Source organism: Sarcophilus harrisii, chromosome 3 (assembly GCF_902635505.1).
Source record: "Sarcophilus harrisii chromosome 3, mSarHar1.11, whole genome shotgun sequence".
Lineage (NCBI taxonomy): Eukaryota > Metazoa > Chordata > Mammalia > Dasyuromorphia > Dasyuridae > Sarcophilus > Sarcophilus harrisii.
The window spans coordinates 264,497,653-264,512,751 of record NC_045428.1 but is presented as its reverse complement, the minus strand read 5'-3'; the positions used below and the strand labels follow the sequence as shown (position 1 = coordinate 264,512,751).

The 15,099-nt window shown below is 32.6% G+C and overlaps 1 protein-coding gene across 1 annotated transcript in view; it reads left to right on the top strand.

Moving 5' to 3' along the window:
- IL1RAPL1 (interleukin 1 receptor accessory protein like 1) overlaps positions 1–15,099 on the top strand; it is a 1,491,295-nt gene that overhangs the window by 114,220 nt on the left and 1,361,976 nt on the right. The window lies entirely within an intron of this gene.

Here is a 15,099-nt window from a genome sequence, read left to right as displayed (position 1 = left end):
GATCTGATCTTACAAGGAGATGTTATGGGACAGAACTTGAAACAAGGTACTAAGTGGAACTGATAGAAAGAATGCTTGTGTTCATATCTTTAGAGAGCTCATATAAGCAAGAAGCTCTTAGGGCCAAAGAGCACTGTGGGAGGAATCCCACAAGCCCACTCTCAGATTCATTCCATCTTCTACCTTTGTGCTGGCTGGAGGCTGAAGGACAAACCTTTGGATTTGGAGACATTCAGAGGGAGCTCTTGGAACCAAGCAAAGAGATAGACCTCTAAGAACACTATCTGGGATATTTTGGAGGAAGCAATAAAAGATCTGAACTTTTAACACCTGGCTGTATTTGAAGTGACTATTATTTGGAACGGAAAGTAAGGCTGCCTCCAGAAAACCTCCCCAAGAAACCTGCTCCCACAGAGAATGATTATATTATATAAAAGAAGAAGAACACCACACATATGGGAGAGATTCTGCAAAGGTGAAATTGGCAGGCCTTGTCAATAACTTGAATAAGAGATGCTATCACCACTTGCTTTACATTTTTCTTGCCACTGGACTCTGATGTCTCTGGAGGACAGAATGAGGCTGATGACTTCGCAAAGCCCTGCCTTGATTAATTCTGATGTTCACTCAAGTTAAAACATCACCTTCCTGATGTTATTAGTCTTCTTCCCAGAACAAAAGGCAGCTGCATCAGCAGCAGCAATGATGAGTGAGTTAAGAGTTGAAGGCTTGTGGGTCTGATTGAGAGAACAGTTAGACGTGTAGAGCTGTGAGACATCTTAAGTAATTGTGATATAGTGGAAAGAGTGCTGTATTTGGAGTCAGATGACCTAAATTTATAATGACTAGGTTTTATCCCTGCATCTGACATTTAATATCTATGAGACTTTGGACAAGTAATTTAACATATTTTTGCCTCAGTTTTCCCATCTCTAGCATCAGGATTTTGGTCTCTAGGATTTTTTTCTCATTTTACAAGTGAGGATTGGAGAGGTAATGTGACTTCCCCAAACACACATTGGCAAATGATTAGGATTCAGGATTTCTGATTCTTATTCCAGTGTTCTATTCATGATGCTACACATTCAAGTTTATTTATCGTTTTTTGTTCTTGGTAGTGAAAATTCATAGGAGGTAGTATTAATTGGACAAAATTAAATACTTTTGAAGAGTATATCTTTACCTTTAAAATGTTCATGGTTGTTCAACTGACAGTAATTTCTCCTGGAATATGATCTTTTCAAAATCTTCTACAAAAGCTCTTTTAGACCTCATCCTACTGGATGAAAAATATTTCAAAACTAAATAAGAAATAACCAAGGAGATGCCTATTTAAAATCATAAAGGCTTTTAATACAAATACATTCCCAACATTTTTTTTCAAATTGCTAAGTAAAATAGTTAGCTTTTCCTGTTAATATCTTATGCACACTTTATACAGACATTTACCAACATGGTTGGATAATAATAGACTCAAGCATAAAAATGATGAATAGTGAAATATCTATTTATCTATATATCTTGTGTATTAAATTAGGTCTTCATTTTATTTTAGTCCACATCTATGATTTGATCTGTCTGATTAGCATCTTTCTTGTAATTTAGAGCCTTGGATAGTTAACTGGGAGTATTTAAGAGATTTTACCATGTCATGTCATTGCCTGGTTTGGCTTTCTATGCCTCTATGGTAAAATGAAAAAAAAAATCTTAGCTTGCCACTTAAATTCCAGCTCAATCTGACTCTGGACTATCTTTCTAAGGTTATTTACATCATTTCCCTTTATGAATTCTATGTTCTATTTAAATTGACAAATCTACTATATGTTGTATTAAAAAAAAAATCATGTTTGTGCTTTTGCAAAGATGGCCCTCCAAGTCTGAAATGCACTCACTCCTTCAAAGTTCAGTTCAACTTCATCTTTTTGAATAAGGGCTTTCCTAATATCCACCACCTATTAGAGGCGATTGCTCTTTCCCAAGAAATCTCAGTTTATTCAGTCATCTGTGCACATGTTTATTGATCTGCCCTCTTCAGTGAATATTAATTCCTAAAGAGCAATAACTATTGCATTTTTATCTTTGTATACCCAGTGCTCTGCCACATTGGAGGCATTTAATAAAGATTTGTAGACTGTCTGGTACTTTAGCTGGTACTTTAGCAATAATTTCTGCAAAGAAATTAAATAGATGGTGGTATAAATATATTGGTCAAACTATGCTATGTCATGATTAGGTTTTTTAGAACTAAAGTCTATGTTAATTGTAATCATTTGAAAGTTTACATAAATAGTCTACCTAATGTTAACACATTTGATTATCCCAGATCTTAGTGGATTGTTGGATGGTTTAAATTTCTCCTTTAAATAATTTATACTATTAGGAAGACTGGATCAGGAACTAAGGCCATTCACAAGAGACCAACTTGTAGGTATTTCTCAGTTTATAGTTCACCAAAGTTGCTGAACTGTTTGGCCTGCCTAACTAATTTAAAATGAAATATTATTAGAGCCAATAGGATTGCTCTGACATTTATTTCTTTCCAAGTGCTTTTCTTAACAAATTTTGTGGCTTTAGGTACATAATATTAAACTGATTCACCTTTCTCAGAATGAGAACTAAATCCATTTTGATTAGCTTTTCTCTTGCTTTATCTTTTGAATATACTGTTATAACTTCTAGGACAGGGGACATTTCTATTTTTTTTTTACCTTTTATTTATACATTCATACATGAAAAAACAATATTGCTCAGAAGATAAATGTCTACCTTCTGAGCTAAGTGGATTCCAATGACCATTCTCAAGTCAATATCTTTGTGTCTTAGAATCGTCTAAGCATTCATATTGAGAGTAGGTGTCAATCTATGCTATTGTAAAGAGATACCTCTCATGAATTCTCTAACAATGATAAATTACAAGATGGGAAAATGTAAAATTATAAACATTTCATATATACACATATATGTATAGATGTACATGTATGTAAATGAGTGTGTGGCTGTGTGTGTGCCATTTAAGTATCTGAGGCCAGATTTGACCTTCGGAAGATGAATCTATTCTATTCACTGTACTATATAGCTGCCTTGGACATTTATGAAGTATCTACTATATACCAGATACTATGTTAAACTCTGGGTATACAAAAAATGAGATGCAAAAGACAATCCCTGCCCTCAAAGAGTTCACAGTCTAATGAGAGGCATGCAAACATTTATATGCATATGCGTGAGTGTATACACATACGTAGGCAGTTTTATCTCTAGGGAATTAAATATTAAAATTTGCCCCCATAAGGTACTATAAGGATAAGGATAGAGGCAGGAACTATGATTTTATTGGTATAAGAACTTTATATCTATACAGTTTATCACCTTTTCTTCAATTTATAGTCTTGTAGAGTAACCTATAGCACTTAAAAATTTAAGTCATTTGCCCAAGGTTACATACCTAGACTATATTACAATACTATCTATCTACTATGTGATGTTGCTTCTTAATAAGATATAGAAGAATTAACAAATCTTTTTTAAAAATTCAACTCTTAAATGTTCATAGAACCAAGCTTATTCCTCAGCCATTAAATCACATATTAAAAATGTTTTACAAAAAATGAAAATGATACAGTTACACATTAGAGTTCAGAATAGCAGATTCATGGCCCATGTATTACCACAATACTACACATTTTGAAAGGTAATACAGTATAGTGGAAGGAGCATTGGACTTTAGTCAGGGTATCATTAGAGTAAGTACCTTCATGGATGAGATCAGAGGCCCAGAGGAGTAAAATTCAGCATAGTAACATGTTTGCTTGTTTTTAATTTTTGAAAATAATAACCAAAATTTTAAGCAAGATATGAATTAGGAAGAATTAAATCTAAATTGGAAATGAAATGCTTTTACTGTTGAAGATTTGATTATCTCCATTAGCCAATCAACAAGAATTTATTATTATAAGATCACCAGGTACCCAGATACTCTAAAATCTGTAGTAAGGTCTATCTTTCTATTAGCATACTAACTGTTTTACCCAATTTCTTAATTTTCTTGGACTCAAACACTACCTAAGACCTATTTTTCTATTGCCCTTATCAATGATGACTGGTGTGAAATCTGATAGTTTTCATTTCTTAGCAAAATTGTAAATGGTTTAAAGGTTTAAGAAGGGAACAAATTAGGAAAATTACCAAATGTGTATCATGTAAGACAGAAAGCATTACAAGCAAGAATGGAATTTGCTTTGGATAAGTTTACAAATTATTCTAGATGCAAAACCTAACCTATGTTCTATTAGGATTGACCATGCCTTAGAAAAAGTAAGATCTTCAGTTTCTTTCAATCTTGAATCATAGTTTTATTTCTAAGTTACCTTGTCTATCCATGTATTTGCTCTATAGTCTCTCTTATTTACACAAGTTCTTCCTTGATCTCTACCAGTATTAAAAAACTGTTGTTTTTTTTTTCCCATTTGGATATAGATATTATCTTTGAGTACGCTTGAGATAGCATCATTTATACATTTTTGATGGTGTTCTTGAAAGTCCTACACCAATCCCAGCCCCCTTTCACTATAATGTGTTCAGTTTTCATTAAATATATTCCCCAATCAGATACTAATGATCATTTTTCTTTTTGTCAATGTTAGCTTTTTTTGCCTTCTGATTTATGGTGACTTAGTTGTCATATAGTCTCAATGATATTCTTCTTTTCTCTATCTCTATCCTATTAGTTCTTTCTAATGGACAGAAGTACTTTCTGCTTCTCCTTATTTTAAAACCTACTGCCATTTGGACTATCCACTAAGTTCATATTTCCTGTTGATAGAATGTTTTTAGCTCTCAGTTAATTGACAGTAACTATAAGAGGAACAGGCATTTATTTCAAAGAAGATATAACTAAATACACTGAACCTAATCCAGTTCATTCAGCTGATGACTCATCTCTTAAGTATATCCAGGTATAACTTTTCCAGCTTCCTAGAACTGCACTAACTGGACAACAGAAATTAATCTGACCCAGGGAAGAGAGGAAATTATTCTCAACAGAAGATTTAATGTTTGCCCAGGTGGTGAATTTAATGAAAATGTTTAACACCTTCTATAGTATCATATAAACCTTAATGTTTGCATATTTTAAAATGTAGTGAGACTGTGAAAATTGCTTATATTTATTTTATAATGTTCTTAAACTAATTGTTCCAGTATCCAAGTCTTTAACTTGATAAATGCTATTCATCTTTGGCATCAGTAATAACTAGGAATAGTAATAACAGTAATAAACATAATATGCTATTACATTTAGCATAAAGAATAAAGCTAAACAACTTTACTTGGAAAAAAGAAGAGAAAAACTATAGATCATCATCTGAAAAATGTAATCAGGACAGGAAGGGGATTCTGAACTTGTCCACATGAAAAGTGGTTAAAGAACCTGGGGAAATATAGTTGAACAAGAAAAGATTTTTAGAGGTTATGGGGAAGAGAGTTAAAATTTCTAGATTCTTATATTTCAAAGTTTGATTTGGATGGGGTATGGCAGCTAGTTTCAAACATCAATCTATCTTCCTCACTGTACTGATTACTCTTCTTTGAGTAAGCACTAGCTTGGCCAATTCCTCCTAAAACATGGAGCCCAGAAATATAGTACTATATAATGTTACATAAATATGTTATATAACATAATAATGTATTGGTTTTTCCATTAATAAGCATCATGGTATCAAAGAAAGAGTGCTAAATTTGAAGGTCCTTTAATTTTTTTTTGTTATTTTGAATCCTAATTGTATTGCTTATTAGCTTTATGAGAGCCATCTAGCATAATAAACCTCTCATTTTAAATTGGAAAAATCTCAAAAGTTAATATTTCTTTTATAGTATATACTACTATATATGTTATACTGTAATCTAACATGGTATAACAATAATATAACATAATTTATATTATGTAATAAGTTATATATGTAGAGGTAGCTAAAAATGAATAATGGAAAAAGTATGAAGTCTGAAGAGAGGAAGACATGACATAAATTAAAATTCAGATTATGATACTTATTGTGTGACCTTAAGCAAGTTAATTAACCTTTGTTTGCCCCAGTTTTCCCATTTTATAGATGAAGTAGCAACTTATCAGTGTCCTCCAGGAAAGTGCATAGATATTTGCATGGAATTGAAATAGAAGAAAACACTTAACTAGGAAAGATCTGTGACTACATAAAATTGGTCTACTACATCACGGCTTAAGGCAGATTGAATAAGAAGCCTTAGAGATAGGGCTTTGAACTTCCTTAGTTCACTAGCAGACAAATGAGGAAGTAATATGATGACCAAAGGAATTATATACTCCTCTTCTTAGTGGAGAATCATCTTTATATGCAATTATAACAATAACAATAACATATCAGCCATTTCCAACTCTACAACTCTCCCCCACAAAGCACACGTGCACACACACTCACACACACACACACACACACACAATGGCAATCATCCTCATGTCTATAATTACTGATCAAATTTATTTTTGGAATGCCAAATACATACAAATCATATTATTTATGCTCCTACTGGTTTACAAAGCATTCGTACAATAGAATAACAAGGCATAAATGCAATTTTTCCTGAATTTTATCTTTACCAAAATGTATACACACAGAGAGAGTTCACACACATATATCATATATTTATAGTATAATAAAAATAATAGCTAACATTTATATGGTACCTATTATTTTTCAGGCAATGTACTTACTCTACAACGAGAAGGTGTAGCAGAAAGGGATGAGTTAAATAAAACAACATTTTTTTTTTTATTTCACAGTTTATAATGAAGTTGGGGAGATGTGCAACACATGCATACATAGTTTGTTGTTCACTCTTTTTCAATAATATTTGATTCTTCATGATCCCTTTGTGGTTTTCTTGGCAAAGATACTACAGTGGCTTTCAATTTCCTTCTTCAGCTAACTTTATAGATAAGGAAATTAAGATAAATAGGATTAAGTGACTTGCCCAGAGTCACACTGCTATCTATCAAAGATTAGAACTCAGAAAGAAGTTTTCCAGACCCCAGGTATAGCATTCATTCACTGAGCCATCTAGCTACTTCTTGCTCATAGATTTGCTGGTGCTGTGAAGTTTTCTTACATTCACAAATATTTACATACACAAAACAACTGGATGCAGGAGGAGTACTATTATACCTACTAACAATGGATGCAGGAGGAGTACTTTATGTTATTTTATATATATATATATACACACACACACACACATGAACACATGTATTATGTAACATTAAGGTAAATAAATATACATATATGTGTGTATGTTTATGTGTGGTGTATGTGGTGTATGTATGATTGTGTGGAGAGTAGGAGAAGAAGAGAGAGGGAGAAACGGACAGAGAGACAGACAAAGAGAGCACTTTCTAGGACCTATACACATCAAAAGAACATTTTTTTTGTCTCTTATCTTTTTTTCCCTAATGAAAAATAAAAGATATATTCTCTTTACCCACCATACTCTACCCTGTGTCAAATATCCCAATAATACAAGAGCTTATAATGCCATATACTAGCATTAAAATACTGGTAAGGTAAGATAAGTTAAGGGAGAACACTCATAATAAGATAGACTACACTTTTATCAAAATTTCTGATAGAGATAGTAATGAGCTAATTATCTTGGGGTATTATTCACTAAAATTTTCAAGGAGCTAGATGTACAATTCTGAAAGCCATTTGGATTGGATAGATAAGGCAATTTTAAAAACACACTTGATATTAGTAATCTATTCAGTAGATGTTCCATAATGTGCAGTTGTCTTACATTCACAAATATTTACATACACAAAACAACTGGATGCAGGAGGAGTACTATTATACCTACTAACAATGGATGCAGGAGGAGTACTTTACATTATAATATATATATATACACATATATGTTTATATGTATATACACACACACATGAACACATGTATTATATAACATAAAGATAAATAAATATACATATATGTATATAAGTTTATGTGTAGTGTATGTATGGGCATATGGATTGGATATGTCCATTGCTTTATGATTGTGATGCCACATTAATACCATGTCTTGGACACACCCCAAAGGACTAATTTTCTTGCCATTCCAGTGCAGATCAATAAATCTTTAGTCAGCATGATATCAACAAAGAGAAATAACCAGGGTTATAGTTTGATATACATATTGACAATAGAAATATTTGGTATAAATGCTAATCTGTGACCCCATCTAATTTAGGCTTATTATCTCCCACTGCAAAGTTATTAGCTTAAAAAGTAAATTGTGATCTATACCTCAAGAATACAGTTATCTGCATATAATACTTCCCTGCATATAATACTTAGTCATTATGACTGAGAGTTATAATGAACGCAGAGCAAATTGAGCTGAAGCAGCAAGACTAAGGGAACAATCAAAAGTAGAGAGAATCAAGTTCATTGCAACACTTCAGCACTTCCACTTTGACAGCTAGCTAAACTTGAGGATACTGAACCCTAGGGTATAACATAATCTTCCAAATGACCAGTCCTGCTTTGATCCTGCTTAATTGTACCTATAGTACCTAACTTCAAGTTATATTCTATGTGTCTCTATATCTTATTTAATATGTGTGTGCATACACACATACGCACGCGTACACACACACACACACACACAAACACACACATGTTTTTGTCCCAGGTGGAAAATATCTTTTTAAGATATATAGAAACAGTGGTCTATTATTCCTCTCATACAGTGGTGATACATGAGTGGTATTGGCCATTTTAGATCATTCTGCTTTTATTTCATTGGTGATACATTACAAATAGATCTACAAATCATTTATAGTAGTTCACTTTAAAAAATAGAAGAAGTCATTACCAACATTGCCCCCTTATTTCCTCCTTTTCATATTGCAGTTAAAAAAAGATATAAGTAGAGAGTGTCAAGTTTGAATACCTAAAACTTTATTCAGGAATGACAAAGGTCATTGGACTTATACTACTTCCAAGTTGTGTTGTCCTCACATTTAAAATATTAAATTATATTCACATATATAAATATGTAGATTTATATATAATTCTTAAGAATATAAATGAAAGGTCATCTAGACTGTGATTGAGTGATTGTAAATAGGCTGTATCATATTTACAGTAGTTGTGTCATGTGTAAGCAGTGACCTAAAATACATCTTAAAGAGATTTATTAAGGGACGAAGAGGTAGGCTATGCAGTGAGTGTAAAGCAGAACAGATGGTCGGTGTGGGTGGTATTGCTGCTATCCATGAAATATTAAAGGACCTAGAAAAGGACCTTCAGTACATCGAGTAGTTTTTCTATAATATATCTATGGAGGTGCCTGATCAAGATAATCAATAATAATAAAATATGTTTGTAAGTAGTTATTTGTGTATTGTCTTCTACAATCAATTATGAGAGATTACAAGTAGTGAAATCCTCAATGATATTTTACCTTTCTTTGTATCCTTAGTGCTTAGTACAGTACTTAGTATAATAAATACTTCCTAAATGACTGAATATATCACTGAAAAGAATGTCCTTGTGAAGTATTGATCCACTGAATAGATTAGTAATATCAAGTGTGTTTTTAAATTTGCCTTATCTATTGCTAAAGCAGGGCCAGTGATTTCATTGGCATCTACAGCTGCAGATAGTTGCAGATAGTTCTGCAACTTAGAGTTTTAGAAAGTTACTTAAGCTACTAAGAAATAATTTGACTTGCCCTAGACCACAAAACCAGTTATTAGCCAGAAGTTGGACTTGAACCAAGGTAACTAGATCACAAAACTGGATTTCTTTCCACATAATCTCTCATATTGGTACTGTTCCATCACAATAAGTAGGAACTTTTGTGCTAATTAATTGTTGTGTTGTTGATGATGATGATAATGATCAAGGGTGGTGGCATAAAGTCCAGACCACTTGGGATTTCACTACTTTGAAGAATTCCTGATGTGGAAATTTCATTTCATAATATAAATTAGCAACTGGTCTATCCCTTATAGTATTAGAGAGTTGCTGGGGGAAGGGGGATGAGAGTGGTAATAAGAGGTAAAGTGACTCTCCTATTGTCACAAAGCTAATTTGTGTCAGATGGAGGACTTGAATCTAGATCTTGATTCAAAGACTACTACACTGTTCTATCTACTATGCAATGATATTTCTCTTTTGTCCACTAATAATCTTATAATTGTCATTGAAAATTCAAGTAGTTTCATTCCTATAGCTAAGGGACATATCATCGCATAGAATGGTATGGCTATTCTTAGTTTTTGAAACATTATTATACTAACTTCATAAGTTCAAAGAAAACTTTAGTTTTAGATCATAATATTCTGAATGTCAAACTGTTGATACTCCAACATCCCATTACAATTTTACGGATTTGGGGATTGAAGAGGATGGGAAAAGAAAGTTTAGAACTTGTATGTTAATAACTACCTGACAAATTAAATATGGGTCAAATATGCTCCTTTTGAACTTATCTATAGGGCTTTATCTATTGGTAATCTAATTCATTCCAAAATATCTAAATGAAAATCCCTAACTGTGATATTCAAAAACAGGGCTGAAGCCATCCTTTAAAGTGATCATATATGATGAGGCTATTTTTACATATAATTGCCCAGGAAACTAACCGTTACTTTCAAGGGGTCCATGAAGAATTTATATCAAATTGTAATCTAACTTCTGGCTAGGTATTTTGAGGCTTGAAAAACAGAATTCTTGAAAAGATAGAGTGGGCAAGATTTCTCTAATTTATTGCCAGAGAAGTAAAACATTTGACATAACTTCACAGGATAAGTGGGCCTCATTATTCCTAAGCAGTCTTTACCATTTACTTTAGCAACGGGTGCTATCCTTTATTTTGAAGCATAACATTATATACAGAAAACAGTCCTGCTACTTTGGAGGGAGGAGAGGGACATAGCTCATTTTAGAAATAGAAAGTACCTCAGAGATCACATTGCAATTTCTTCTTTTACAAGAGGAAAATGAAAACTAAAGCATTTAAGCAATTTATTCAAAGTTGTAAAGCTGGCTTTTCAATTAACTAGTACTATAACAGAGATAATCCAACTCACAGGTGGGGGTACTGTGAGGTTCAAATGAGATAATTGCTGTAAAGCACTGCAAAACTAACAGTGTTATACTAGTGCTATTATTATTAATTAGTCTCCTGTCTGGTGTTGGTTTCATTCTCTGAATCTTCTATTGCACTCCTATAGAGTTCAAACAATAGTTATAAAACTTTAGAGGAGTGTGTTTGTAAATGTTTAATAAATGGCTCTCTGGGAGAAAAGTGTAATCACAAACTTTTAAATTTAATCTCCAATCAACCCTTTATTAAGTCAAGAAAATTAATAAAACACAAACACAAGAGAAGCTTTAGATGCAAAGGCAACAAACCCAAAAATCAATAACAAAGAAAATAAGAAAATTATCATTATTTTCAAAATAATTTTAGTATGGACTCTAACCATAAGCTGTGACATGAAAAACCGTTGTTGTAATTCAGCTACAATTAACCCTTGTTTTGTAGCAATTTCCAATTTCTGAGGTGTTTGGGTTGAAAATTTAACAATCAGTTCTTGTGATCTAGTTAGAGCTGACTCCAGCTAACCTTTGTTCACGAGCTTGCCTGTTATTAAATCATGTTCTCCTTATGGGCTAAAAAATGTTACTTGGACTATTCTAGTCCCCTTCTAAAAACTAGGCTTCATATCTCTGGTCAACTCCTGTCTTATGATTATTACGAAAGTAGGCATGAAAATTATTACCTTGAAAAATAATTTCCATGAAAAATCATTGGTTAAAAATCTTATTATACCCTTGGCACGGGGTCTAGAGTTGTGAATTCAAGCTAAATAGGTGACCCCTGCTTTGAAAGAGCTAAGTAAGGTGGAGTTATGATCCCAGGCAAGATAAATGAAAATTCACCTATTAGAGTCTCAGAGCAAAGTAGGAAGAGAATGAGAATGACCAAAGGGCTGGGGATATGTTTTTTAAATGTTCTATAAGTGACATGGAAGGCTGGCTCCAATCCAGATATGGAATATCCAAACACCCAGAGTTCCAAGGATAAAATCAGGTTCCGTAAGAGTTGGTAGAGGAGGCTAGTAGTATACCTCTAAAGTTAACTCAGTGCAGAAGAGAAAAAGTCAAGAGGGATATGCCACAGAATTTCAAGGTCATAGAGGAGATGGCAGAAGAATAACCCGAGGCACAGTTCACTATCCCAGAGCCTACCCTTGAGCTCAGAATGCCTATTTCAAGATTCATGAACCAGTTGTATTCAGAAATAGAATCAATGACAGGACACTAAATAAAAAAGCATCAGCCTTAGGGACTGACAAGTCCCATATAACTTATAATAGGGTTGCTGAGGAAACAGATGTTTGAGTCCAGAGTATTCTTATCTACAATGAGAAGATTCTTTATGTTTATTTTGGGAAGATTTTATAGACTTCTCCATCAGGTTCACATGCCATTCCGAGAGCAGTCATGTTGAACCTAGGCACCTTCAAATGTGTCCTCCAACTCATCAGTTTGAAACTTAACAATATACTGGTTGAGAATAACCTTGATCCAGGAGAGACTATGGGAAAAATCAAAGCAGATGGCAGAGTCAATACAATACTGAACTTGGTCTCAGAAAGACAGGGCTTAGATTCTTATCTCAGATACTTATCACTATGAAAACTTGGCCAAATTACTTAATTTACAAAATTACTTTCTGACACTTAGTATGCTTATCTGTAAAATGGAGCATCTACCTCAGAGGGTTATTGTAAGAATTAACTGACATAAAGTATTTAACTGTGCAAACTTTAAAGTGTAATAGTCCTACAATGTACTGTTATGTGCAATTATATATCATTCTATTCCTTTTACTGATTATTTAAAAAAACAAAGAAGTAATAATACTGTTAAATTGAAGCAGACTGTTTGTCTAAATGTGTTGGTCCCAGATTTCATTATGATTACAGTCACTAAGCCCCTGACTAGAATTCAATGACATAGAGTCATCCTGAAGGAAATGGATTTTTTCCTATAAGTGGGAACTCAAAGCTATTCAAATTGGGTAACTTTATCCTAACTAGACCCATACATTAATGAAATAAGTGCTAACCACTGAGAGAAATCAAGAGTTTGAATAATAGAAACTAGCTATCATCCAGCAACCATAGAGAATATTGCATTATTTTTTCCTGTCATTTTCTTTGGTTTGATGCAAGTCCAAAACTCTCAGGTTGAATACAGGACTTTCTAGGCTCTGATCTTTTTAAAGGATTCAAGTTAGTAGCTAGCATCAACAGTTAAACATATATCAATACTTCAATGTATACTTAATTTCATTAGTGAAGGACACACTAGTAGAGATCATAAAGTCTCCATATCTTCTCACTTTGATTTTTTGTTCAATTATTTTTGTTAATCTTCTAGAGGGGAACTACCCAATATGCTATAGGCATTTTATGGCCTTTTAAATTACTTAAAAAAAAAAAAAACTAAATATAGCAAAACTTTTTTCTCAAGATAATTTTTAACTGGCATGATGTGGAAAATCATGGAAACAAATGCCATAACCTCAAAAAACTTATTTTTCATTGTTAAAATTTTATAATTTTGCAATTATTTTTGCAATAACTTGTTTTCTCAATTATTGAAAATTGTTTGCTCACAATGATAGCACTTTAAAAATCTTCCTGTCACTTTTGGATTGGTCTATGGCCATTTTTCATCTTACTAAGTACTTCCAGTGCCTTTCTAACAAAAGAAATGCCACTTTCAAGTTGATGTTCTAACATGTTTTATCTAGAGACAAATCAAAATGCTCCCTTTAAACATCACCACTCTTCATGTTACATAATTTGGCAGTTTTGTAAGTTGTTATAGCTCTAGTTACTCTTTTGGTTTCTCACTATTTCTACCAAGCAGGCAATACCCTACTTATACAATTTTTTTGTTTACATCGCTATATTCCTGTACTCAACAACTTACCTAACCTAGACTATTTTAAGTTCCCCAAATAAATTTTGAGTTTCCATGATGTTTTCACTTTTTAAAAAATGTCTAGAACATACTTCTCAGGTCCCTTTCTGAATTTGTTGAATTTTTTCCCCAAACATTTCCCATTATTTCCCAAATATCAAATCCTCCAATGATATTTTCCCAGTCATTCTTGATCTTTCATCTGTGTGTTTCAATGTTACTATGTTCTTTTTTTAAATCTCTGTGCATATTGTGTATTAATAAAGATTATATATTCATAAATAGGTTTTATACCCTGACTAGAATGTCAATAACTGTCTAATCTAAACTTTACACCTCCTATAGTGTCTTGCATACAGTTTTGCACACTTAATAAATGTAAATTGCGTTAACATGACTTTCAAAGCCTAACAAGAAGGGAAATGTATCTTTTTTTCTGCTAAATTGTGATGTACTAGAAAGAAGATAATGATTGATGTTATTAGTTGATATTATGATAATACCCATAAATTTTCCTGATTATTTGCTGACTTTTCTTCCTAGTGGAACTTTTTTATTTTTTTTTAATTTAAAAATTTTTTTTTTCCTAGTAGAACTTAATAAGACTATAAAAAATCTGACTAGTAGGTGAACAACATTCCCTTTACAACCACAAGAATTGATCAGGAATTTTCTACATATCTGTAGATATCTAATTAACAAAATAAGTCAAAATAAGCAATTTCATTTATCAAAGATGATTATTTACAATAGATGACAGAATGATTGAAAATGGTTCTAATTTTACAAAATTGATGATGGTTTTGTTTGTTACAAGCATGGGATAAGATGTGGTTCTAGAGGAGGTTTTTTAACTTAAAAGTAATATAGGGTCCATGGACTAGATAAATTTCAAAAGGTCTATGAATATTTTAATATATTGACAACTTTATTGCAATGACTAATTTTCTTTCATCATATGATTTTTTTGTGCATTTTAAAACTTTACTCTGAATGAGATCCATAGTGTATCCCAGACTGACTGGTAAGTCAGCAACATACAGAAAAAGTTAAGCATCTCTGACTG